This window comes from Aythya fuligula, chromosome 2 (assembly GCF_009819795.1).
Source record: "Aythya fuligula isolate bAytFul2 chromosome 2, bAytFul2.pri, whole genome shotgun sequence".
NCBI classification, from domain to species: Eukaryota; Metazoa; Chordata; class Aves; order Anseriformes; family Anatidae; genus Aythya; species Aythya fuligula.
Window position 1 is genome coordinate 68652132 of NC_045560.1, and position 24848 is coordinate 68676979.

Genomic DNA, 24848 nt, shown 5'->3' on the forward strand with positions numbered 1-24848 from the left:
CTGCAATGCTAATCTCCATATCCCAGGCAGTTTCTCAGTTTAGACACAGTCCCAAGAGTCTTTACGGAGGTTGTCAATGATACAGAGCAGAGCTGCTGCAGAGCCAATGCTGTCTGTGCATGATAGAGTTGAGTTTTGTGGAAAGAGGTTTCTCCTTTTATGCAGCAGAATAGACAATCCAGGCCAGTAATAACATGCATTCATAGTACAGCATGAAAGAGGTTTCTCGGCAAAGAGTATTGTTTGTTTTCCTTTGTGTCTTCCCGGCTGCCAAATGCAGACTTCTGCCTCTTCTCTCTCATCACCAGCTACCACTCAGTGTGCCTCCTTAACATGCTCTGTGATGGTGACACACACTCCACTGAACCCTACTGGAGTCTGAAGTTCCCCAGCAAGAGACAAATAAACAGCCTTTTTTTTTTTTTTCCTTGTTCTTTTTTTTTTTTTGGTCTCATTTAATTTCCCAGAGTGACATGCTGTAAAATAAAATAAACAAGAATTTTGAAACTTACGTTGAACACTGGTGTGGTATGCAGAAAATATGTTGTGAAACAAATGCTTTGAATTAGGACAAATGCAAAGGCTTAGGGCTGATTAATAGCTACTGCAGTCAAAGACTTCTGAGATTTTTGTTTTGGTGCTGTGGGCCAGAATAAAATCAAACATATTAATTAGCAATAGTGTGCATGTTAGTTGCTAAACCATTAAGCAAAGGAAAGTAAGAACAAGCCAAGAAATGCTTTTGGATACTCTGTCACAAAGAAATCAAAGCAAGAGTACCACTGTCATCCTCTAAATTAATTGGTCTGTAGGAGTAGGTAACTTTGAAGATAGGAAGGAATGAAAGACTGATAGACTAAGGATAGATTTCATTTGCTAGTCATGTACCAATATTTGATTGATAGATTGATTCAGCTTGACTGATGAAAAGCTCTATCAGCCCCATGTGGAATCAAGATACAAACATGTCCAATCCGGTAAAAATTTTCATCTGCACAAAATAACCAAGCTAGAGGTGTATGAATAGGATCTCTACAACTGGGAGAATTCCTCATTGTACAAATAACCACTTCCTTGTGGTGAATTTTTTCACATATACTTGAGATTTTTTTTTAATTAATTTATTTATTTTAATCAGCCTATCCATCAGGAATGGGTTGTATAGTTAGACTTTTTACCTCCTTGTTAGACTGAAATTTCACATGATGAAGACAGAGATAATAGAAATTTATTGACCTTCTATTATCATCTGTTCACACAAAGCTACTTGAAGGTAAGGAATTGGCTACCACCCAGAAAAATCACCTGCCCTTGTGAGCTGGTAATTAAGTAACTGTTCGTTTGACAAAGAAGTCTGGCAATTACCAAGGTAAAGGTCTCTTGTCATCTCATTATTGAGAGGGAAGAGTGCTCAGATACCTCAGTGGTTCCAGGAGAAAGATGGGATGCCAGGTGGTAAAGTGAAATCCATATAAGTTTTTAGACAAGGAGAAAGGCAAGAATCTGAACAGATTCAGATAAATAGGGAGAAAATTCAGGTAAATGAGTGAATATGCTTATTTTGGTATTTGCTTGGGCTCTATTCATCTTTTATCGTAAACTTTGGGTTAATGCCATAAAAGGTTTTTGAAAAGCTGTTATGTTACTTGCTTCACAGCACCCATGAAGAGGTAAATTATACATCAGATCCATTACAAAGGTGGTGAAAAATGATGAGCTTAAAAGCAACTGGGCTATAGAGAGGGAACAGTGTTGATCCCATTGGCCACAGCTGGAGTAATATTCTCCACTTTACTTTGTATATGACAAAAGACTGGGACCAAAGAGCCCAAATTAAAAGAGTAACAAAACATACTCTGGTCAAGAGAAGTAGAAAAGCATGAATGTCCAGTATGGTGAGACCCACCACTATAGGCTTGAAAGTGTTTGCCAAGGGACAGTTAGTTATTAATTAGTCCCTTGTTTCCCTAGTGTTGACAGTACCAAGGAGCTTCTCCATCTATTTTCTCTCTTGTATAGAGCAGAAGCAGGTATTTAGATGTATTCTGAAATTTCTTGAACTCGAATTCAGAGCAGAAGACTCATGCTAGGGAGTGAAAAGGATGCCTATGAAACTGCTCTGCAAGGAAATGGGAAGCCTGAGGAAATATCTTCAGTTCTGTCCCCACATTGTTGCTTGGTCTGGGTAGCTCTCTAATAGCTCACAGCAGTAAGAAACCTATCTTTTGCCTTCCCTGGAAGAGTCCAGGAACAAAGCTACTGACTGCTTCAAACCAAGGGTGGTAAAAAAGGCAGAAGTTACTAAAGATGCATCCAGAAATTTTATTATTTACATTCCACCTTCTGGAGTCATTAAATTATGCAATTATGCTTGGCTTGCTTTTTTAGAGCATGTTTGAAGTGACAAATGGAAATGGGAACAGAAAGCTACAAAGCACAAGACAAACAAAGGAAACTCATTGGCTGGTGGGATTTAAATCTTTTGATTTGGGTAAGGGGCCAGTGGAGCACTCAGGAATGCTTTTCTTTAGCAATATTGAGCACTTCATCTAGAGGTATTCTCTGGCAAGCCCTAGCATCAACTCTGATGATGCTTACAGCTGTTCCCTCACTATTGTGATACAGTTTTGCTTTGTACCAAGACTGTGTGAATGACTAGGAGGTCATACTTCAGATATATTATTCCAAAGCCAGTAGAGCCCTGTGGCACAAGACTGAACTTGACTACATGATACTGTTTAATTGCTCAAAAAAAAAAAACACTGCCAAAGAATTCACCTCTTCACTTCTGGTCGCTTTTGGAAACCAGACGAAGAGCCTTAGTTGTCAAGGCCTTTCCAGACACAGCCTACTTCTGGAAAACCTCATCCATGCAGCATACATGTCCATCACCACCAATGTGACGCTGTCACACAGAACAGCCCTTTGGTTCTAAGTCCCAAGCACCAAGCATTTTGTGTCACTTAGCACCACACCTTTCTTTCAGGAAAGTGGAAGACAACCTGTGATTACTCCAGTGCTTAAAAGATAAAGTTGGGTCTCTATAAGTAAGGAGATCAAAGTGGTAACGAGATCTTAAGTAGCACTTGAGGTAGTTACAGTTTTAAAACAACAATGGAGTTTTCTCACATACTTTGCTTTAACTGTATGAAGTTCAACAAGGCCAAGTGCCGGGTCCTGCACCTGGGGCGCAATAACCCCAAGCAGAGCTACAGGCTGGGAGATGAGTGGTTGGAAAGCTGCTTGGCAGAGAAGGACCTGGGAGTCGTGGTGGATAGTCAGCTGAATAGGAGCCAGCAGTGTGCTCAGGTGGCCAAGAAGGCCAACAGCATCCTGGCTTGCATAAGAAGCAGTATGGCCAGCAGGTCTAGGGAAGTGATTGTCCCCCTGTACTCGGCTCTGGTGAGGCCGCACCTTGAGTACTGTGTTCAGTTTTGGGCCCCTTGCTACAAGAAGGACATTGAGGTGCTTGAGAGAGTCTAGAGAAGGGCAACAAAGCAGGTGAGGGGTCTTGAGAACAAGTCCTATGAGGAGCGGCTGAGGGAACAGGGTTTGTTCAGCCTGGAGAAATGGGGGCTCAGGGGCGACCTTACCACTCTTTATAAGTACATTAAAGGAGGCTGTAGAGAGGTGGGCATTGGTTTATTCTCCCACATGCCTGGTGACAGGATGAAGGGGAATGGGCTAAAGTTGTGCCAGGGGTGTTTTAGGTTATTAGGAAGAACTTCTTTACTGAGAGGGTTGTGAGGCATTGGAATGGGCTGCCCAGGGAACTGGTGGAGTCACCATCCTGGAGGTCTTTAAAAGACGTTTAGATGTTGAACTTAGTGATATGGTTTAGTGGAGGACTTGTTAGTGTTAGGTCAGAGGTTGGACTCGATGATCTTGAGGTCTCTTCCAACCTAGACAATTCTGTGATTCTGTAATTGGTATGCGACATACAACTGACTTGTGGCTGTTGGTTTCTTAAAGCTTTCAGCAAATTAAATGCTGCATTTTTTGTTGTCCAGTAACAATTTATAATCAAGAAGCAAGAAATCAGCATCCTAATAAGGCCCCCGCACACACTTTTTTTTTCCACGTTTTTTTGAAGAGTGACTGCAAATACAGTATTTTGCTTTCTAAGCTATAAAAGCATTTTTAAAAGTTCAAATATACCTAATCCATAAAACTAATTTACAGCTGTGCAAGTAGGAAAAACAAAGGTTACCAATTAATGGCTTGAGTTATTTAAAAATAACTGAGGTAGGCACTTTTCCTCATTATTTTTGATGACTTTTCACATGCAAATGTTGGCCTACGTTGTACAGGAGCCTACAAAATGTAGACTCATGCAGATATGGAAATCCTTGCCCAGTGTTGTAAAGAGAAATTTAATATGTGCTCTGACTAAACTGTAATGCTGTTGTAACCTAAAGTACATCTGTTATGCATGAGCATTATCCTAAGCATGTGAATGGCTGTGAAAAGTCATGAGAAAAATTCTGGAACTAGTGAAATAAATGTCCAAACTTCCCATTGACTTCGGATGAGGAACAGGTTTCTACTGCCTTGTAATATTTAACAACTGTTACTACCAATGTCAGATAGACCAAGAGCTGTTTCATTTAATCAAACAATGTTACTTCATTCAGCTGAAGTGGTAGTTTGTTTCTTTTTGTTTCATTAAACAGAGTAATTTTTCCCATATTATATCTAATAAATATGTTATTTAGTACTACACTTGCATGCATGCTTAATAGCAAAGCTTACTGAAACCTGTTTGCTGAATTGAAAATTAAAAAATATTTTTTATTGAATTAGGCACATACCTTATGATTTGGCTGGATCATAGCCTTAGCTATCATATCAGTGACAGGGCATAATAATGTGTTTATTTGATTGTGTTTTCTTGATGATCACTGAAATTCACCTGAAATGTCTGGTTCTACAGAGATGTACAAAACAACCATATTGGGGAACACGAATTCTGGAAAAAAGTCTAAGGTAGAGAAGTGGTGGGAAAACTGTGCCAGCCATGCCCTTCTGGAAGTTGTGTTTATAGAAGGAAGACAGTTACACCGCAGAGTAGTCAGCAATAGGAATGTCCTGAAATGGGAAAATAAATGCTTGCTGACAGGGTTTCCTAGACATACTCCAGAATAACATCTGTGGCCCCAGAGAGTAGGTTAAGCCCTGCCCAAGCACAGCATTTTATGTGAGTAATATTAAAGACTTTAACCTTGATCTGGTAATACTAGCTCAATTGTATCTGTGCAAATATTACAGCTTTATTAGGTACACTCAGCTATAGATCATAGCCCAGGAAAGGGAGTGGGAAAGGGGTGAAGAGCTGCTGCTTATTCACATCTTTAAAGGAATTCCTTATGAAGCATTTAAGACATTATATTAAGGGAGGAAACTTATCTGTTCCCCAAAAGGTTCATTGCAGAGTAGACGAGCATTTCAATTGGTTGAAATAATGCTTCTTTTTCTCTTTCTTTTAATTTCTTTCTTTTAATTTCTTTCTTTTAATTTCTTTCTTTTAATTTCTTTCTTTCTTTCTTTCTTTCTTTCTTTCTTTCTTTCTTTCTTTCTTTCTTTCTTTCTTTCTTTCTTTCTTTCTTTTCTTTCTTTCCTCTCTCTCTCCCTCTCTCTTTCTTTCCTTCTTTCCTTCTTTCTCTCTCTCTTTCTCTCTCTTTCTTTCCTTCTTTCCTTCTTTCTCTCTCTCTTTCTCTCTCCCTTTTTCCCTTTCTTTCTCGTTTCTCCCTTTCTTTCTCTCTCTTCTTTTTCTTTTCTTTTCTTTTCTTTTCTTTTCTTTTCTTTTCTTTTCTTTTCTTTTCTTTTCTTTTCTTTTCTCTTCTCTTCTCTTCTCTTCTCTTCTCTTCTCTTCTCTTCTCTTCTCTTCTCTTCTCTTCTCTTCTCTTCTCTTCTCTTCTCTTCTCTTCTCTTCTCTTCTTTTCCTTTCCTTTCCTTTCCTTTCCTTTCCTTTCCTTTCCTTTCCTTTCCTTTCCTTTCCTTTCCTTTCCTTTCCTTTCCTTTCCTTTCCTTTCCTTTCCTTTCCTTTCCTTTCCTTTCCTTTCCTTTCCTTTCCTTTCCTTTCTCTTTTTATCTCTCCATTTCTCTCTCATTCTCCTCCTGTTTTTTTTTTTTTTTTTTTTTTTTTTTAATGCCTCCCCCCTTCCATTTCTTCCTTTTTTATTTTTCCTTTTCTTTCTTCTGCCTTTCTGCCTCACACAGGTTTGTTGTTGTTTTTCCTACACCTTACTAAAAAATCTCAAAATATTCTGGATGGACTGCAGCTTCACAAAGAGAATAATAGGCATAATAACTATCATACAGTTAGATAGGAAAAGAGGCATGCTAGGTATATCTGTCTCCCTATAGATGCTGTTCCATTTTTATTCAAGTGGAAATTGCAAGAGTTGTGTAGATGGGTTCTCTGAAGATCTCTGAATCAAGCCAATTTTAATTAATCTTATCAATCATTTCAGAATAATCAAATTAATGAAAAAAATGTGGTTGACTGATTCCAGCAGCAGCTACATTTTATCATATGAAAAAATGGCTTTTTCCTGTGTATTTTAAATGACTAAAATTTGAAAAATAGATTTGTTAACTTCATAAAGGGCAGTAAATGTTATTACAAAAGTGGTTGGTTAACTTGTCACTGTTCTGTTCTGAGGCTTGGAGTAACACCCACAATGGGATTATTGATATAAATAGCGTCTTTTTAGGAGGAGAAAGGCAACATGTTCCTTTTAGTGGTTCATTTATTAAAACCTCAAGTAATCTTCACCCTTTGAAAAGATGGGAGCTCCCTGAAAATAAAGGGTATATTAATGAGGGGAATATAACTCATTGAGCTTGAAGATATTATATCAGTCTTTAGGATATAACTACGGATTTTTGATGGAATCAGGTGTGTGGGCAAGAGCCCTAGTAGCTGCATGGTACTCTGCGATAGCAATGGGAGTACCTAGACCATCTGCTAACTGCAATTTAATAGCTTGACTTCTGGCACATTGCTGGCAGAAAGTGACAAGCACTGCTTTATACACTGAGCAATGTACACTCTACACTAGTTCCATTTTATTTAGATAGTGAACTCCTTGGGGCAAGGTATCTTTGTGTGCTGTGTTTGTCAAGTACTTTGCACGGTGGGGCTCTGCTTTGTGACTAGATTTTACACTGTGCAGAGGCAGCCCAGCTACAGCAGCATAGTGCTATGCCTGCATTGCTAAAAAAAAAAAAAAAAAAAAAAAAAAAAAAGTGTAGACCTCTTGTAGGCTTCTGGCAAGCACCACCTGCCAGATCAGTGCACTGCCATGCCAGTGCCATCATGCTGCTTTGGGATCCATTTTGGTGCAGCTGTATGTCATGGAACTGTATCACATCAATTTTGCCAACTTAGGACTCCACTAGTTCAGGGACCTCTGCACCATGGTTCATAGTCCAGTCCAGAAGAGAATACATACATATCCAAGGCACTGCAGCAATGCTGCTAATAAATACAGTCCTGCAGATAGCTCTCTCTCTGACTTGGATCCTGAGCAAGTGTGCATGAGTGGATCCTTCTGCTGGACTTCTTCAAGCCATACCAGATCTCCTGCCTGCTTGGGACTTGGTTCTACCATGTGCCTGATCTTTCTAAACTTTTAGGCATGGAAGTACAATGCCTAAGGCTTACTTCCTAGTAAACCTTAACGATGTGCTAATACTACAGCAACACTTGTGGCATTAGTATTGCATCCTGCTCTTTTTCTGGCATTTATATTTTTCCACCTCTGGCCCTCACCATTCACATTATATTTGTATTTATTCCCCTGGAGCTGGGAGGCTGCTACTTGCACTTCTCCCCAGTGAAAAAAGCAGCAGAGGAGAGGATGGAGACAGGCACAGGCTCCTCCTCTCTGAATGGCTCCTCAGCTGTGCCAATTTTGGGCTGTTGATGGCTTGTAGAAATAGAGCAGGTGAGGGAAGAGGACCATGTTAGTGTGGGAAATCCTGTGCCACAAGGGACTTGGGTAGAGACAAGGGTCCAAGTATCTACGGTAACAACGTGCTAACATCCTTTCCAGTGAAGGATGCAAGGGCTCAGTATTGAAGTTGAACATTTTTTTTTTCTTTTTTTCTAAAGGGCTCTAATATAGCTTAGAAACACAATGCCACACAAATATCAAACAAAAGTAAAATAAATATTTTTGCCATTTCCAATCATCCTAATTGAATGTGAAGTCTGTGTATAGAACTGTAATTCTGTCCAGAGGCTGCTTGTCAAGTCATGTTTTTATTGTAATTACCTGATTTGTTCAGCTTTAATCGTATTTACTTTTGAAGGTCAGCTGTCCTGCTCTGAAATGGTTAGTGAAGGCTGTGAGAATATTCAACACCCATAGGGAGAAAAGCAGAGAACATATAAGCTCTTTTAATTTGAACTTCACAGCAATGGAGGTAGTATTTTCATTCACTCCTTAGCAGTTCATATTTCTTCATCAATATTATTTGTTTTTTGTTCTGTAATAACTCTTAGAAGAGCTGCTTTAGACTGTGCTCCAGTGCACAGTATACACCCGTAATCAGCCAACCCATACCTCAAAGACCTTGTAATCTACAGCAGCAAAACAAAGCATGAGAGAAACAGTATCATTCTCTTCATAACACTGATAGATCACTGAAGCCACAGAAGTTTGTGCTTTAGCCTCCCAACTCTGTTCAACACCATAATCACAGAGTTGTCTGTTCTGTCTACATCAGACGAGCACATAGGTGAGTACATTGTGTTCAGTCCTCCTGTCCTAGCAAGACACTTAAAAATGCTGAGTCTCCTTACTCCAAAACCGTTTCTACAGAACGAAAGAAGACAAGTAAGCCTTAGAAAGGAAATTATAAGCAATCCAATATAAACTATGTGTTTCCAAAGATGCTCTGAGATTTATTTTATTCATTTGCAGTATGATAATATCATGAAGTTACCTGTCTGAAAAAACACTTTTGTTATATTTATGAAAAAAAAAAAAAAAAAAAAAAAAAAGACTTATTTCCCTGGGAAGATAAGAATTGTTATGCCTCCATCTCAAAAACGACTTCAGGTTTAGAGTTAAACTCTGAAGCTCCAACCCTTGGTGTTTAGATGCCCTGCAGGATAGAACTTTGCGACTCAACTTCCACATGATATGGAGAAGGGAGAGTAGTTTGAACCTTTCTTTCTAAAACAAAACTACAAAAACATAACAAAAACAAACAAACAAACTAAAGGCTAGCCAGCTCATTATTTTCTCTGTTCAGCAGTCCTACTTTCTAACCTTTAGGCATTCAATGGAAGACCACAACTGTGAAGAGGGCTTAGTGGCTTGTAACTTTGTCCATGCAACAGCCATTTTGTGTACAGCCCGCTGATTGACTGTGTTACAACATAAATCCACGAGAGGAAAATCCCCACATAACAAAATAACCTAAATAATAAAAAGAAGAGCAGACTCCTAAGTACACATTATTATTTTTAAAGTCCTCATATTCCTTACAAATTGAGAGGAACATTAATATATTCACAAGGACTAAGCTTAAGTCGGTGCTGCATGCTCAAGCATAAATTGTATTATCGGTGGATCTACTGCAGTTCTCAGAAGAGGGAAAGTTGCTGAGTACTAACATTGTTGGCAGCTTCTTGTTGAATATAAGCACTTTCCTAGAGCTCACCTAAAGGGAAAGGCCTTGTAACTCTTTTATCTCCTTCATTACCTAGACTACCCTTTCCTATATATTAACCATATTGAATATCTGTTTTTAAATTAAAGCTTCTAAAAACTTTAGATTTCTACATTAAATTCTTTAATTTTATTTCTAACTTCTTTAAAATTAGAGTAGAATAATTTTCCCAAGGAAACGTTCTGTATTCCATTACTTTTGCAGTGAGCTTTTTTACTTCCAAAGTAAGTCAGATCAGGATAAAATTTCTAGCTGGTCATTCAGCTCACGTAGTTGGACAGTATAGTGGTAAATGAAGAAATGGCAAAAATGGGACTAATCACTCTTCTGCCAGTCTTAGTTAGAAACCACTGAAATATATATATTTTTTTTTTACATTTATTTTTTTTAATGTGTTCACCTTTAACTGCACTATTTGTACATTTCGGGAAACTTAAAAAATCCTATGGTAGTTTCTCCATTTCTAGGCTTGCAACAGCCTCATGGCCTCTCTGTTCTTGAAGATATATTTCCAGTTTCTTTTCTAATTAGATTCTTAGAGGACTGGAATAAGGATTTTGTACATCATCAATTTGCATTAGCAAAGCTGAACAGAGGAAATGATACCACATCAGCCTATACAAAGTATATTACATATCCATGTAACTGTGGGCACACCTTAACAGCATCAAACAATAATCTAAAATTGAGAGGAACTGTGTGGAACAGGGAGAATTAGATCCATTAAGGGCTTATCCTGGTTCCCCCAGGTACTGGCAGAGACTCCCTAGAGCATCTCGAGGTCTAGCAGTACAGCGACTCCTTCAGCACAAGCCTTACCACATACTGTTGGCTCAAAATAGGACTAAAACAGTCCTAAAGGAGGCAGTAACAATGGAAGACATGTAAATGAGGATAGAGTGATTCATCTCAGCTTTGGTCTCTCCCCATACAGGCAAAATGTACCCTAACCAACCACTGGATTCTTACCTTACATGAAATACACATGAAAGGAAATTTTACATAAAATGTAAAGCCTGAATTATTGCTGTTAGCTTTGCTTAGTGTTATTTTATCAGTAAAGTATTCAGTAAAATGATACCAGTAAGTGATTCCATAATAAACAGAGCTAATCATGACAAATAAGGGCTTTTCCTTTCACCAGAATGAAAGAATAATACTTGACCTACACTAAAATTAAAAAAAAAAAAAGGGGGGAGGGGGGAGAGGAAAAAAAAAAAAAAAGACTTCAAATCAGAATGGAGGTTTTCCTTTTTTTTTTTAATTCATTATCTGATTTTTTTTAAAGTAAAATCCGTTTGCTAAATTTGACCTGTATTTACTAACAGTGCAAACAGTGACAGTGCTACAAACACTACAAACACTTCACTTTTTGACACATGTACCTTTCATCCCCAAATCTGACCCATTTCTACACTTTTACATGTGAATAAACAGGGTCTTTCTCCATGTCAGCTGCTCCATAGGTCACCTGTTTTCAATTCTAACTGCTTTTTTAGAAAGGATACTATGTAATGATATGCTCACATATGGGATTATAGGGTTAAATTAGGCAAGCTTTAAAAAAAAAAAAAAAAAAAAAAAAAAAAAAAGCTATTGTAGACACTTCCACAATTTGTTATTTTCCTTTTAAATTCTAACCTTATATTCTGTTTTCAGGCTTGGAACTGTCACTCTTTTTTATGTTATACGGTTAACAATTTCAGGTTGTATCATGTTTCCTTCCTCATTTAGAAATCTTTTGTTCACTGCTTCATCACTATCTGCATGTAGAGACAGGTAATCATAGTCTGAAGGCTACAGTAAGAATATCACACTAGATAAAATCACCAAATCAGTTAAATGCCACAAACATGTTTAAATTTTGCATGCTTCAGTAGTATTAGTAGGCTAGTTAATATTATGTTTATTAAGAAACTCTTCTTCATTACAATGGATCTAGATATGCCAAGAAAAAATGGCATATACAACAAATAAATGTAGATGTCTTCTTCTTTTTCTTGCTTTTTACACCTTTTAAATAGCATGTTACTTCGTGGCCCCTTATTACTCTCCAAGTATGCCTGCTCTGCATGGAGAACTTAACACATTAAATATTTTAAAAAGGGACTGGAAGAGATAAAACATGGGAGCAGAACAAAATAGTGGCAACATGAGATTAGGCAAAAAATAAAAGAAGGAAGTACGTAGTCATACTGCTGATCACTTCAGAAGGCAGGATTTTTTGGCTGTTTTTTTTTTTTGTTTTGTTTGTTTGTTTGTTTGTTTTAAGGTGAGAATTATTTGATTTTTATAAAATGCGAACAGAACCAGATTGTTATACAGAATTCATAGGAAGTTCACATAAGCCAAAATTCTGGAGACCTTAAGTCATGTATTCTCTGAGTATAAGGTCAGAAAGGTCTCTAGAAAATTGATCCCGATTTCTTCCATTTCCTAGGCTCTTGCAATCCACATGCAATTCTTGTATCAGGATCAATTATTTGTGTTTGATTCAATCAAGCACATCTTCCAAAAAGACATAAGGTCTTGATTTGAAGATCCCCCCAAACATTGTTTTTTTTTGTGGCAATTTATTCCACCCCTACACTGCTCTTAAAGATGTGCACCTTATTTTCTGTCTGAATGGATGTAGTTTCAGGTTTTGGTTATAGCTATGATTTTTTCCCCCTTCTTGTTTAAGTAGCACCAAACATTTCTCAACAACCTTTTCAACCTTTTTTTGACCGAATCTAGTCCCATCCTTTTGATAAACAAAACAGAGTGTGTTCACAAATGTGACACATTTGTTCTCAGATAATTCTTGTGTCTTTCTGTACCTTTTCCAATATTTCAGTGCCTTTTTTTTTTTTTTTTTAATGAAAAAGCATGGCCATGAGAACTCTAGATGTCTCTAAGCCCACCTGCCAATGGTATACGTAAACATGAGATCACTTTCCTATGTGTTTTCATTGTTCCTTTCCCTTATACAAGGATGGCAGTTGTTTCTTCAACCTTCCAGTCATTTTGGAAGTTTGCTGAGAGCTATTTGTCTTGTGTGCTCTACTTTAGTTGCATTGCTTTCCAGGCTGTGGTCTTCCCCTACTCTCACCCTTGTGTAGTCACCCTGAACACTATTTTTCTTCTTAGATAAGAATAATTAGCTGCATTCAAAACAGCTCATTTGAATAAGCTTAGCTACAACTGATCCAGATCATTTTGTGTGTCCGCCTCCATGATTTCTCTGTCACCTAGAATATTCTACAGCTGCAGTTCATTATTTCCCAATCACAGATGAAAATGCTGAACAATACTGGCCCTGCATTGATCCTTATGGTAACCTCCCACCACAAGGGCACAACTACTCAACAGCAACTCAACACTGATCATTGACGACTGCAGTTTTGTGAGATGTCATTTGGGCACTTCTTAATACATTTAACATGGTCCTTATTGACCTTGCATAGCATTTGCTCTGTGACCAGAGTCACAGAGTGACTGCACTACTGATTCAAAAGGTCTTACAAAAATTTGTTACTTTTACAGAACATCCTGTCAATGAAACCTGCAAAGTGAGAATTGAAATAATTCTTTCTGCCTGAAATTCAAAATATGCCTATTTTCTAGGAGTTGTTGTTTCTATTCTACTAGCAATAAAGAAGGCTGGTAACACACCTCAGCATCTTCATCAAACAGGATATCATTCCCCTTATTTCCAAATGCAGGAACAGAAACATTTGTTGAACATTTCTGCGCATCAATTGTTGCATCTTGAACAATACTGCTCCACCCCATTTAGTATGTTTTGTGGTAAGCTTGATGGGAAATACCTTCCCAAAAATGACAACTATACATTTCTTCCTAATGTGTTTAGCTCATTAAGAGACATTACTTTAAAATATTTGTTATTTATTTGTCCTTTATTCTGACATATCTGTTTGCTTTGTCTCTAATTCCCATCTTTGTTTAGTATAACTATATCTACTCTTGCATCAGACCATAGTTTCTGGCCATGCATTTTTTTCAGAGAATTCCAAATTGCTATTCATATGTTTCTTTCTAGGTTTTATTTAGGATTTTACCAGCTATGGAATTTTCTCCTTTCAATCATGGTCTATTTGTGTGCATATAGACATTATAATCATCATTGTCAATGTGAGGGTTAGTGGCATGATAAACCACATCTATTCCAGTTGTCTGTTATTAATCTTGTTACCTGATTGACTGAATATTGGAAAAACTGGTATGCAAGACACATGAAATATATGGACCACGTAGTTAAAATGACAGTCCCACAAAAGACATTGACCATGTGTGAAAGAGGAAAGCACACAAACTGGGCAAGGGACACAGAGGAGCTAACAGACCTAAGGATCATTGTGGCTCTTAATTGCTGCTGTCAAGAGAGAACTTCAAAGTTTTATAGGTTCTCTACCAGACCCTGTTCTTTTGTATCTGGCTGTTCTCCATACAATTTCCTCCAGATTTTTTTTTCCTTATTTGCTTTCAAGCTAAGCCTTCAATTCATAATGAGCCTTGGTTTGACTTCATCATATCTAATATTTTCTGAAAGTCCCATTCATGTGAGTTATCTTGACTAAGGCTATACACATAAATGAGTTCTTCACTTATTGGAGCTTACATTCCTTTTAAGAATCCTGTGTTATTCTTCCTGTCAGAGATACAGTCCCCTGCTCAAAGCCTGTAATTCCTCTATGAATGAGACAAGCAGTAGTTGTACTTAAACTATTAATAAACATCCTGTCAGTTTTAATTTCACTTTCTGGTGCCTCCTCATGGTCATTTGTGTTATGATACTAAAGAAATAAAGCAAGAACAAACCTGACCCCTTTCTGGAGCAAAAATCTCCTTTTCTTTTTTTTCTTTTCTTTTCTTTTCTTTTCTTTTCTTTTCTTTTCTTTTCTTTTCTTTTCTTTTCTTTTCTTTTCTTTTCTTTTCTTTTCTTTTCTTTTCTTTTCTTTTCTTTTCTTTTCTTTTCTTTTCTTTTCTTTTCTTTTCTTTTCTTTTTTCTTTCCCTTTCCCTTTCCCTTTCCCTTTCCCTTTCCCTTTCCCTTCCCCTTCCCCTTCCCCTTCCCTTCCCTTCCCTTCCCTTCCCTTCCCTTCCCCTTCCCCTTCCCCTTCCCCTTCCCCTTCCCCTTCCCTTCCCCTTCCCTTCCCTTCCCTTCCCTTCCCTTCCCTTCCCTTCCCTTCCCTTCCCTTCCCTTCCCTTCCCTTCCCTTCCCTTCCCTTCCCTTCCCTTCCCTTCCCTTCCCTTTTTTTCACACAGTAACATGTCAAGTAAACATGTAAAGTATCAACTAAATATGTTGATAAATACCCTCTAAAGTCAAAATGTTTCCTACAAATCAAATGCTTTAAAATCAACTAAACAAGTATACAATTGGCAATATTCTAGCTTCTCTTGATCTCTTGTGCACCTTCTAGGTCTGACCAATATGTGTTTGAAATATGTTTTTTTAATTCTGCTTACTTTAGCCTTCACCAATCTTTATTCTATTTATCTATTTATCTATCTATCTATCTATCTATTTATTTATTTAATGTGATAACTGAAGAAACTCTTGTGCACTCCTCCTAGTTGACTTCCTGTTCCTGTGGTACCAGAATGTCAGAATGTGTATTGATCCTACTTAGTAATCTCATTTCATCGTATGTAATATAACTGTGCTTTGGACTGAGGCCACTCTATGTTCCATGTAATCAGATCAGGTTCACTGATCCTTAGACAACCACTGGTAGTCCCAGTCAGCAAGAAATTAATTGCTTTGTTATAATGAAATTTAGATTATAATTTAAAACAAAAGCATTTGGAAATATTTGCAATGAACATCCCTTGACTACAATGGAACCAAGATTTTTTTCTCTGACAAAAATTTTTGTTTCCATTTGGAAATGCTGAAGAATGGATAATCCATCAGTACTGTCTACACAGTTCAAGAACTATTGTCAGGACATATAAAATATGTCTGAAATCTGAAGGCCTGACACAATGCACATTCATGTCAATAACAGAGCATTTTTCTACAGAAGTCATGGACTTTGGATCAGATTTCATCACAAAGGAAATGATAAAATGCTCGAGAACTCAATTCCTGTTCTGTTAAATTAAATGAAATTGCTCTAGATCAAAGGAAAGCCCAAACAGTTAGCATGGAGAAACAATAGGATCATGCATTCTTAAAGAAAATGGAAAACGGTAATCATATTCAGAAGAAAAATGCAATAAAGAAAACAATTTGACGTAATATTCTGTTGGCAAAAAAGATATCTCAATTTCAATTTAATATTAAAAAATTGCTCACATTAATTCTCTTCAGTTTTCCAATATACATGTATGAGCTGCATATTGAGCTGTGCAATTCATCATAAGTGTTATTTGCCAATATAATGTCCAGAATACTGACTCTGACATGAGAGAACAACTTACTCGATACTTTACATCCTTTGTATTCTGAGTTCCTTATTCCTTATGTATGTTACAGTGTAGTAACGTTATTTAGTTCAATTTAAAAAATACAATAAAAGGTATATAGCACTACCCATAGTGCCTGCCAGTGTATTTTACAAGCAGTAGTGGAAGAATTATATGTGTGTGTGTGTGTGTGTGTGTGTATCACGGAGAAACATATATATATATATAATATATATACATGTATATATATATATGTGTTTCTCCATGTTAACTGTTTGAACTTTCCTTTGATCTAGAGCAATTTAACTTATTTTAACAGAACAGGAGTTGAGTTCTCAATTTAAGTCCAAAGTGAGGGAATAGTGTAGGCTTGAAGTAATGTAAATTAAATGTTACACTACGGAGGCATGTCATTCCATGAAATATGCAATATATGTGGTTTTCAGTTAATTTCATATCTTTCATTAAATAGTTCACTTATTAGTATTGTGCAGATAGAATGACAAAGATTAGACAAACAGGTCAGGAATGGTTCAGGTAGACCTGATTCTCTGCCCAGACATAATATTATGGACAGCAATCTCTTCATTGTCTAGGATGTCTTTTATCCTCAGTTTTCATGCAGAATCCAGATTCCCATAACCCCAGCTCAAGTCCTGATTTTCTGTCTGTATACTTGCAGATGTGGGGGAAAGCTTGAATTGAACATGGATACTAAAAGCACACTGTGCAGTGCTGAGATCCGATTTCAATGAGAATCCTGCACATTGCTGTATGGCAAACACATATTATCATTCATAATAAGAACAGGATACTCAGTAGAGACGATATTGCAAGAACTTAGTTTTCTTTTGGTGTTCTATTGTGTATTTGCTGTTCACAGCCTTGCTGCTTCTCACCTGCCCTCCCCATGTGCTTTTTAAGCTAAAGTGATCACACAAGTTGATGGATGATCCTTTAGGGGAGCAAATGCAACGATTTTAAAAAGTATTTTCATTAAAGTGGGAAAGATATTTGAGGTTCTGTTTTTTCTGTGGAACAATGTGTTGAGATCTGAGGCTCCACAGAATGCAAGGTAAATCTAGGGTTGGCCTTGTTTTTTTTTCTTTTATTTATTTATTTATTTTATTTTATTTTTTTATTTTTTTAAATATTATTTTATTTATTCATTTACTTATTTATTTGTTTGTTTGTTTGTTTGTTTTTTGTTCTGTGTGGGGGGTTGTTTTTTTTTTTCAGTCTAGTGCAGTCTTTTTTTGGTGGAACCATGTTTTGGGCTTAGCCCACCTGTATCACAAGCAATACCATAGCAACCCAAATATTGGCTTGTTGCAGTAAGTACCACAACAAATAGTATTAAACGGGGACGCAAAAAGTCAGTTCCGTAAGTCAAGAAGGAGGACAGGTTCTAGACACAGGCAAAAAAAAACCAAACAAATAAAACAAAACAGTTTCACAGGGAAGAAGGCTGCTAGACATAGCAAAATGACAAAGGCCCCACCACCTGTTTTTGCCTGCACCTCTACAGAAAGTCAGGTTGGCTGCTGCTGCCCACTGAGAAGCAGCAGCCCAATTTCAGGAGTGGCACTGTGAGGCGCCTGCTTCTTTTGCCCAGGTCCCAGTTTTTCTTTCTTGAAGACAAACTGATTGCTCCTACCCCTCTCTTCTGTGTCAGTGAAACTAATTTTCTGCTTACTCTATTGAGAAGCCTTTAGCTGGCTTTGCCACCATTTTAGTTCCTACCACTTCAAATTATGAATATGTGGGCATATAACCCAGGCTAGAGCCTGCATAGCAATTTACTATTACTATTACTATTACTATTACTATTACTATTACTATTACTATTACTATTTTAAAAGTAAGTAAATACCAAAGAAAATTTTTTCTGTCCCTGTTTGTGCCATATGCAGGCTTCTCATACACAAAGCAATTTACTGGAAATATAACTTCTCTCTCTCTCTCTCTCTCTTTTTTTTTTTTTTTTTTTTAATATATATAAATCTTTTTATTCTTTACATTAGCCATAAATTAATCAGAATAAGTGGGAGCGTACTACATTACCAGAATAATCCTGAAAAGCACTCAGAAAATGGGAGGTACACAGGAACTCTCCTCTAAATTACCACTACAAGGGAACATGTTCTTTTTGCAAACTTTTTATTTTTTAACCAGATTTCTGAGGTCATCTTCATCAGCCAATACTATGTGAGAAGTATCAGAAGCTCAGAATCATAATTATATACTAAAATAGGCCAATTTTCACATTACATAACTTGGTGGGAAAGGAAAGAAAAAAAGTTATTGGATGAAATTAATGTAGCCGAACACCACTTTAGAGAGAATAATTCATTTGCCCTCATCTTGTGTATGATCTAAAAGGAAGAGGGTGTTTTATTTTTTCTTAATGGATCCATCTGCAAGTAATTGTGAAGGAACTATGTGGAATCAGCAATGATAGTCTAGGAAAGAAGTAAATCAATCTTTCTTTCTTTCTTTCTTTCTTTCTTTCTTTCTTTCTTTCTTTCTTTCTTTCTTTCTTTCTTTCCTTCCTTCCTTCCTTCCTTCCTTCCTTCCTTCCTTCCTTCCTTCCTTCCTTCCTTCCTTCCTTCCTTCCTTCCTTCTGGGAGGAAATGAAATAATGAAATGTTTCAGAATTTAAGACAGTCAGACTCCATAAACACAGTGTTCTTGCCATGTACTTGCTAAGATTTCGTAACCCAGACGGCCAGTTCTCCGTTAGACCTCTGAAGGTGGACATAGAGAAAGGTTAACTCAAGCCTTAGCATGACCGATCACCTCCAGCATACCCCAAGTCACTGGAAAAAGACAGCTTCTTTCTGAGGGTTGTATAGAATAGGAACCTAATCTGTTTGCTCTGATTCAAATCTTAGGGTATCCTGTGTCTCTCTACTGCTGGCATTTCCCCCACTAGTTTATCTCTGGTGACTATAGCTCCCCTTCCCCTTCAACCGCCGCAGAAATGAATCCCGATGAACCTCATATAAACCTTCCAGTTTATAAAACTGCATAAAAACACTACTGGATTTTAAAGGAACAGATAATAAAGTCAGTTAGGAACTTCAAGCAATAGCTACTAAGGCCCAAATCTAGGAACCAAAGCATCTCCTGGCTAAACTTGCAAGCCTGTAAAGAATTGAAATAACCTGTTATTCTAATGGAGATCCCAAGCTATTCAGGCAACTGCTCTCCAGTTGGTACATTTTCATGTACCTAAGTGCTGTTGGGATCCTTAGATTAGGCAATTATCTCCCAGTATGGGCAGTCTTAGAGGACACTTAACCCGTCCCTCCACAATACATTGACATGGAGAGGGGGAAAAGGAGTTGATTAATTCTCTCCTGAAATTGAAGGACATTGTTCCTTTTACCCCTCCAACATTTCAACATGCATGGAGTGATTTACTGCATCAACCTATCTTTAAGGAGCACGGTAATCATGTTGCTCTTTAGTAAAATGGAACTGTTGCCTTTCCTCCACTGTCTTGTAATATAGGGCTAGCTAAAACCTAAATTCTGGAGAGGGTTTATGGCTGCAAACCTCATGGTGCAGCATTAAGTGCCTAGTTCTCAGAGAAATAATTGTATGCCTCTTTGGCTTCTTCAACACACCAGCTACCTCAGAACATTTCTTGCTGATTGTCCCTTGCCCTCTTTGTTGCAAGGCAATGATATGACTTTAAGTATGAGTAATGCCACTGATGGCAGGACTGTTCAACTACTTGTACCCTCTTTGCAGATCTGGGCTTCTTGAAATCCATATCCATACAGTAGATCCATGATTTTCTTTGTAAAGTGAAAAGGAGGGAGAGAAAAGGAAAGGAAGGGATAATAATGGCAGCTTAATTTCCTACCAAAGAATAAAGATTAAAAAAGGGTGATGTTCACTGTACTTTTGCAAATGTACCTCTGTGTAGAAGTTTGAATGTAAAGTACCAAGAGGAAATACAAACTATTACAGAAATATTTTTTCTGTTCAGTCTGATTGTTCACAAGGGACATTTTTGATTCTTTAAGAGGAAAAGTTGCACCAGGGGAGGTTTAGGTTGGATATTAGGAAAAACTTCTTTACCGAAAGGATTGTTAGGCATTGGAATGGGCTGCCCAGGGAAGTGGTTGAGTCACCATCCCTGGAGGTCTTTAAAAGACATTTAGATGTAGAGCTTAGTGATATGGTTTAGTGTAGGACTGGTTAGTGTTAGGTCAGAGGTTGGACTAGGTGATCTTGGAGGTCTCTTCCAACCTAGATGATTCTGTGATTCTGTGAAAATACATTCACCTTGGAGATAGTTCATTCTACTCTGAAATTAGAAAATTACAGAAATGAAACCCTGCAATGTTGCTACAATAGCATTCATCAGTACAACTTTCATATCTCTTTGTCCATTTTAATCAATAATAGTGCAGAAGAATAAATAAGTCAGGCATCAATTAGGTATGGCCACATTGAAACTAAATGTGGAGAAAAATAAGATGTTCAACTGCAATATGTTATGGGTATGTCTAGTTCTATAATCATGTTCTATTCAACATGTAAAGCATCTATTTTCCAAATGCTATATTACTGAAAAGAGTACCGAACGTGTTATTGTGTGTCTGTGATAAAAAGTAGGAATTTTGTTGTATCAAATTCAGTATCTAAATATGAGAAATACAATAAATGGCAAAACAATTTGCAGGTGATTTATTCTATGAATTGCAACTCTATGTGAGAACTGTCAACTGCTAACTGTCAATACTAGAGTTTTGATTTTCTTTCATATATTACCTCCTGGAAACATTCTGATGTCATTTTCAGTCTGCCATTTGTATTTCATTGCAAATACTCAGTGCTCTAAATTAGAACTGATTTAATTGGACTTTAGCTCATGTTTCTTTACAGTAACAGTTTGATTCTAAGTTAAGCTATGGTTTATAATGCAGGTTCCTATTACTAGGAATTACTAATTTCAATGCTTTTGCAAATGACTTCCTTTTGCAAAAGTACTTCCTTAAAATTTGGCCAAGTATTCCTGCCAATAAATCATTCATTAAAATGATCAGATAAAGTGTTAATGAAATACATATGAATGCAGTTGAAATAAGTTTATTTAAAAGTTGGAATGGTTATTTGTAAGCAGCTTTCTGAAGCATTCATCCAGCACTATTGAAAATGGCATAATTATTGAATAAAAATAAATGACAGCTGATAAGTGTATGGCTGACAGCACGTTGGAAGAAAACTATAGAAGATATTATAGGCATGGCAAAACTTCTCACAGGAGAAAAAAATAAAACAAACTACCAAACAATTAATTCTTCATTGCATATCCCATGCTGAGAATGTTCATACTTGTCTGGGCAGACACAAACTTGTGTTTTTAAAAGGGGAGTTAAAATCAGAAGGAAAAGCACATGGTGGAGTCATCATAAATGCCAGTAATTCAAAATGGGAAGATGGAAGATTGTTTGATAGAATTGTAAATTACCAGGGTGTGTTCCAAAGCAGATTTATTCAGTCATTGGTTTTTAGTACTTACTCTACAGCAGCACTGATTTCACATTCAACTTGTTCACTCTTGCTTCTGGGGTGGGAGGGTGAGAGTAAAGCTTTTCTATATTTTAAGGCTTTTTTATATATGTTATTATATATATATTTCACCACCAGATTTGTCATATTCCTCCTTTCCAAAAATTACTCAGTAACTTGGTGAGGCTTCAAAATATTTTATAGACATTAGCTAGTTAAATTTTGCAACACTCCTCTGAGGCAGAAAATTAAGTATTAAAATTCCCATTTGTTGGATAAGGAAACTTAGGGACAAAGGTTAAGTGATTTACTGAGGCCACAGGAAATGCTATAAGCAGTCTAGTAAGGAGCTCCTCCAGCCCAATCCTGTGGCCAGTAAGATACTGGGACATGGGATGAAGTTGAAAAATTTTATACTCTGCATCTATAATCTATCTATCTTTTTACTTCTTTCTTCTCTCCACGCAGATTGCTACTTCTGTCATCATGTTAGTTCAAACTAAACAATGCTCTACACTCTTGTTTAAAATGCCAGAGTATCTTATAGGAAAGCTTACCTTTCTCTGAGGAATATAAAGTGCCACTGAGAGGACACTGAAGCCTCCAAGGGCCACAGTAACACAGACCACTCGTGATGGCTCCGCAGCTTCCTTTGAGCCTTTTGAATAATGCAGACCACGTAATAAGTTTAAACAAGTGGTATTTTTCAAATGCAAAATGTTATTTCATTGAAAACAGCTTCTGGACAAAACAAACAAACAAACAAACAAACAAAAAAACAACACAAAACAAAACAAACAAAAAAAAACTGTGATTTTTTTTTCAAGTGTTTTGGATTGCAAAGTTTGAAATTCGATTATAATTCTGTTTTCTATCTGAAAAGGTTTATTGTGGATTAAAGAACAACATCAGTATTTCCTTTTATTTTCTCCACTTATCTTTGACAGGATAACAATAAAATATATAAATCCTGGATATATTTCTGTTACACTTACTTTCACCTATCTCCCTCCCTTTTTATTTTTATGTGTCCCATTACATTTTCAAATCTTACTTGCCTTTAAAAGACAAAGAAAAAGTAAAATAGTGTCAATATGCTATCACATTATCCTGAAACTTTGAGAAAAACAGGAAAAATTATAAAGATAGAAGACAGAAAGTAGTTGACATTTCCTAAGTTAAAGAAGAACATTCTAGGTTACAGTGACTTAAAATAAAAATATCTCTTCTAAGCAAATTTGTAATTAATGATTATTTTATCTTATTTTATTTTGGTACTGCAAAGTCCCTTTCAAACTTTATTGAATAGGAAGAGGTGAAGGATATTTTGTGCAGCTTTTTCCATACAGAAATCTGAGATTTTAGTTGAACGTGGATTACACATGGATTATAAATGAAGAGAAACTTCACAACACCACTTAGAACACTTTCTTCACGTCTGATCACTTTCATTTTTTTCTGTATTCAGCTAGGTTAGTTTGTTTATATAGAGTACGTCAAGAAAAAGCAGTTGTCAAGAAGTTAATTGTGCTATAGTCTTTATATAAACTTGCTCTAACAGGCCTAGTATGCTTGAAAATTTTTTCCCTTTTCTGGAGGCACCTTTAAAACACAAACTTTGTGTACGCAATGTGCTTTGTTAGATGACTAAAGCTGCCTATAAGAAGTTTTCTTCTGAGAAGGAGCTCAAGACAGACCATAACTGGATGCAAATTACACCGAGACACTTGAACCATTCTATGAGATAGTGCCATGTGATAAAGCACAGCAAACTCAGGATGCTATTGAGAGGAGTTAAAGACAGTGATCTTTGCAATCCCCAGAAGCACAGTTGGACTTACACACATTTCAGCAGTAGCCAGAGTTGCCCTCATTCAGGCAGGGACTTGTTGGGGCCCGACTTCTCTGAGAACATCTCATAGGGACCATAACCCCTCAGCTCCTTCTCCCACAGCTTCTGAAAGGTACTGGATGCCACTCACATCTGAGGCCATTTCTTCAGTTTGTCTTGGATATACACAGATCTATCAACAATAAAGAAAAAAAAATCTACCAAGAAAAAAGTTTTGCTTTCACAGAAAATTCCGTTTTATTTCAGTTTGTTTGAAAAGCTATTTCTTGAATATATTACCAGTGCAATAAGCCAAATGGGACATAAAGCTCTCTGTACTTGATAAAGCTTCTCTGCCATGTGATTCACAACAATGTATTTTAAATAATAGCAAATTTCGGTCAAAAGCAGATTGATTTAGATTATACCACTAACAGATCATCCACACACAAGAATTACTTGAAGCTCACATAACGCACTTGCTAATGCATGTTTTGGTTTAATCCAAAGACATAGGTTAGTTTTAAAAGGTAATTGGAACAACATGCAGCAAATACCAGAAAAATGCAGCAAGCTTCCATACATATTTTCTTCAATCTGCTAATATTCAATGGACTTTCACATGACCATCCTGACCTATCAAGAACTCCTGATGACTTTCAAGATTGACAGTAATGCCAGGGAGAAGTCAGGGCAAATCTGCTAAGTCACATAAACCTCTTTTTCAATAGTGCTGTAAGCATTTAGGCACAGATCTCAGAAGGAGTATTAGCAGTACTATGTTTTTGTAAGGCCACAGCCCCAATGCCTAAGTTGCCCAATTTTTGAAATAACCTACCCTGCCAAGGTTGTTGTCTAAATGATAAACAAGCTTAACGGGCTTTGAGATCCACAGACTGAGTGTGACATATAGGTTTAAACCACAAATACACATTTCCTTGACAGATCCCAAAAGCATTCTAAAATGCTTTATGTAATAAAGTGCAGCAAACTCAGGACTTACTCAAAAGTGCTTATAACTTACAGAAAATGGACAGTGAACATAGGGAGAAGGGAAGCAAAGACTGCAGTAGTAAAGCTGCGGAGTTTTTTGTTTTTGTTGGGGGGATCGTAAGCGTAATATTCTTTGTGATGGCCTTCAGCTAAACTGCTTTGTGTCCTTATAGCCAAAAAAATAAGTAACTCACAACTGAGGAATCATTATTCCCAGGGCATAATAGAGTTAGTGTGGTGAGTAAAGAGCAGTGACCATGCTACCAAAGCTTTAAAGCTGTCTCTCAGTTGTTCACACTTTCACTAGACTACTCACAAGTGAGTCTTATAATTGGAAGTCTCTAAGAAAAGTCTTAGACATTTTTAATCGGCCCTGAATGTATCCCAGGGGCAGGG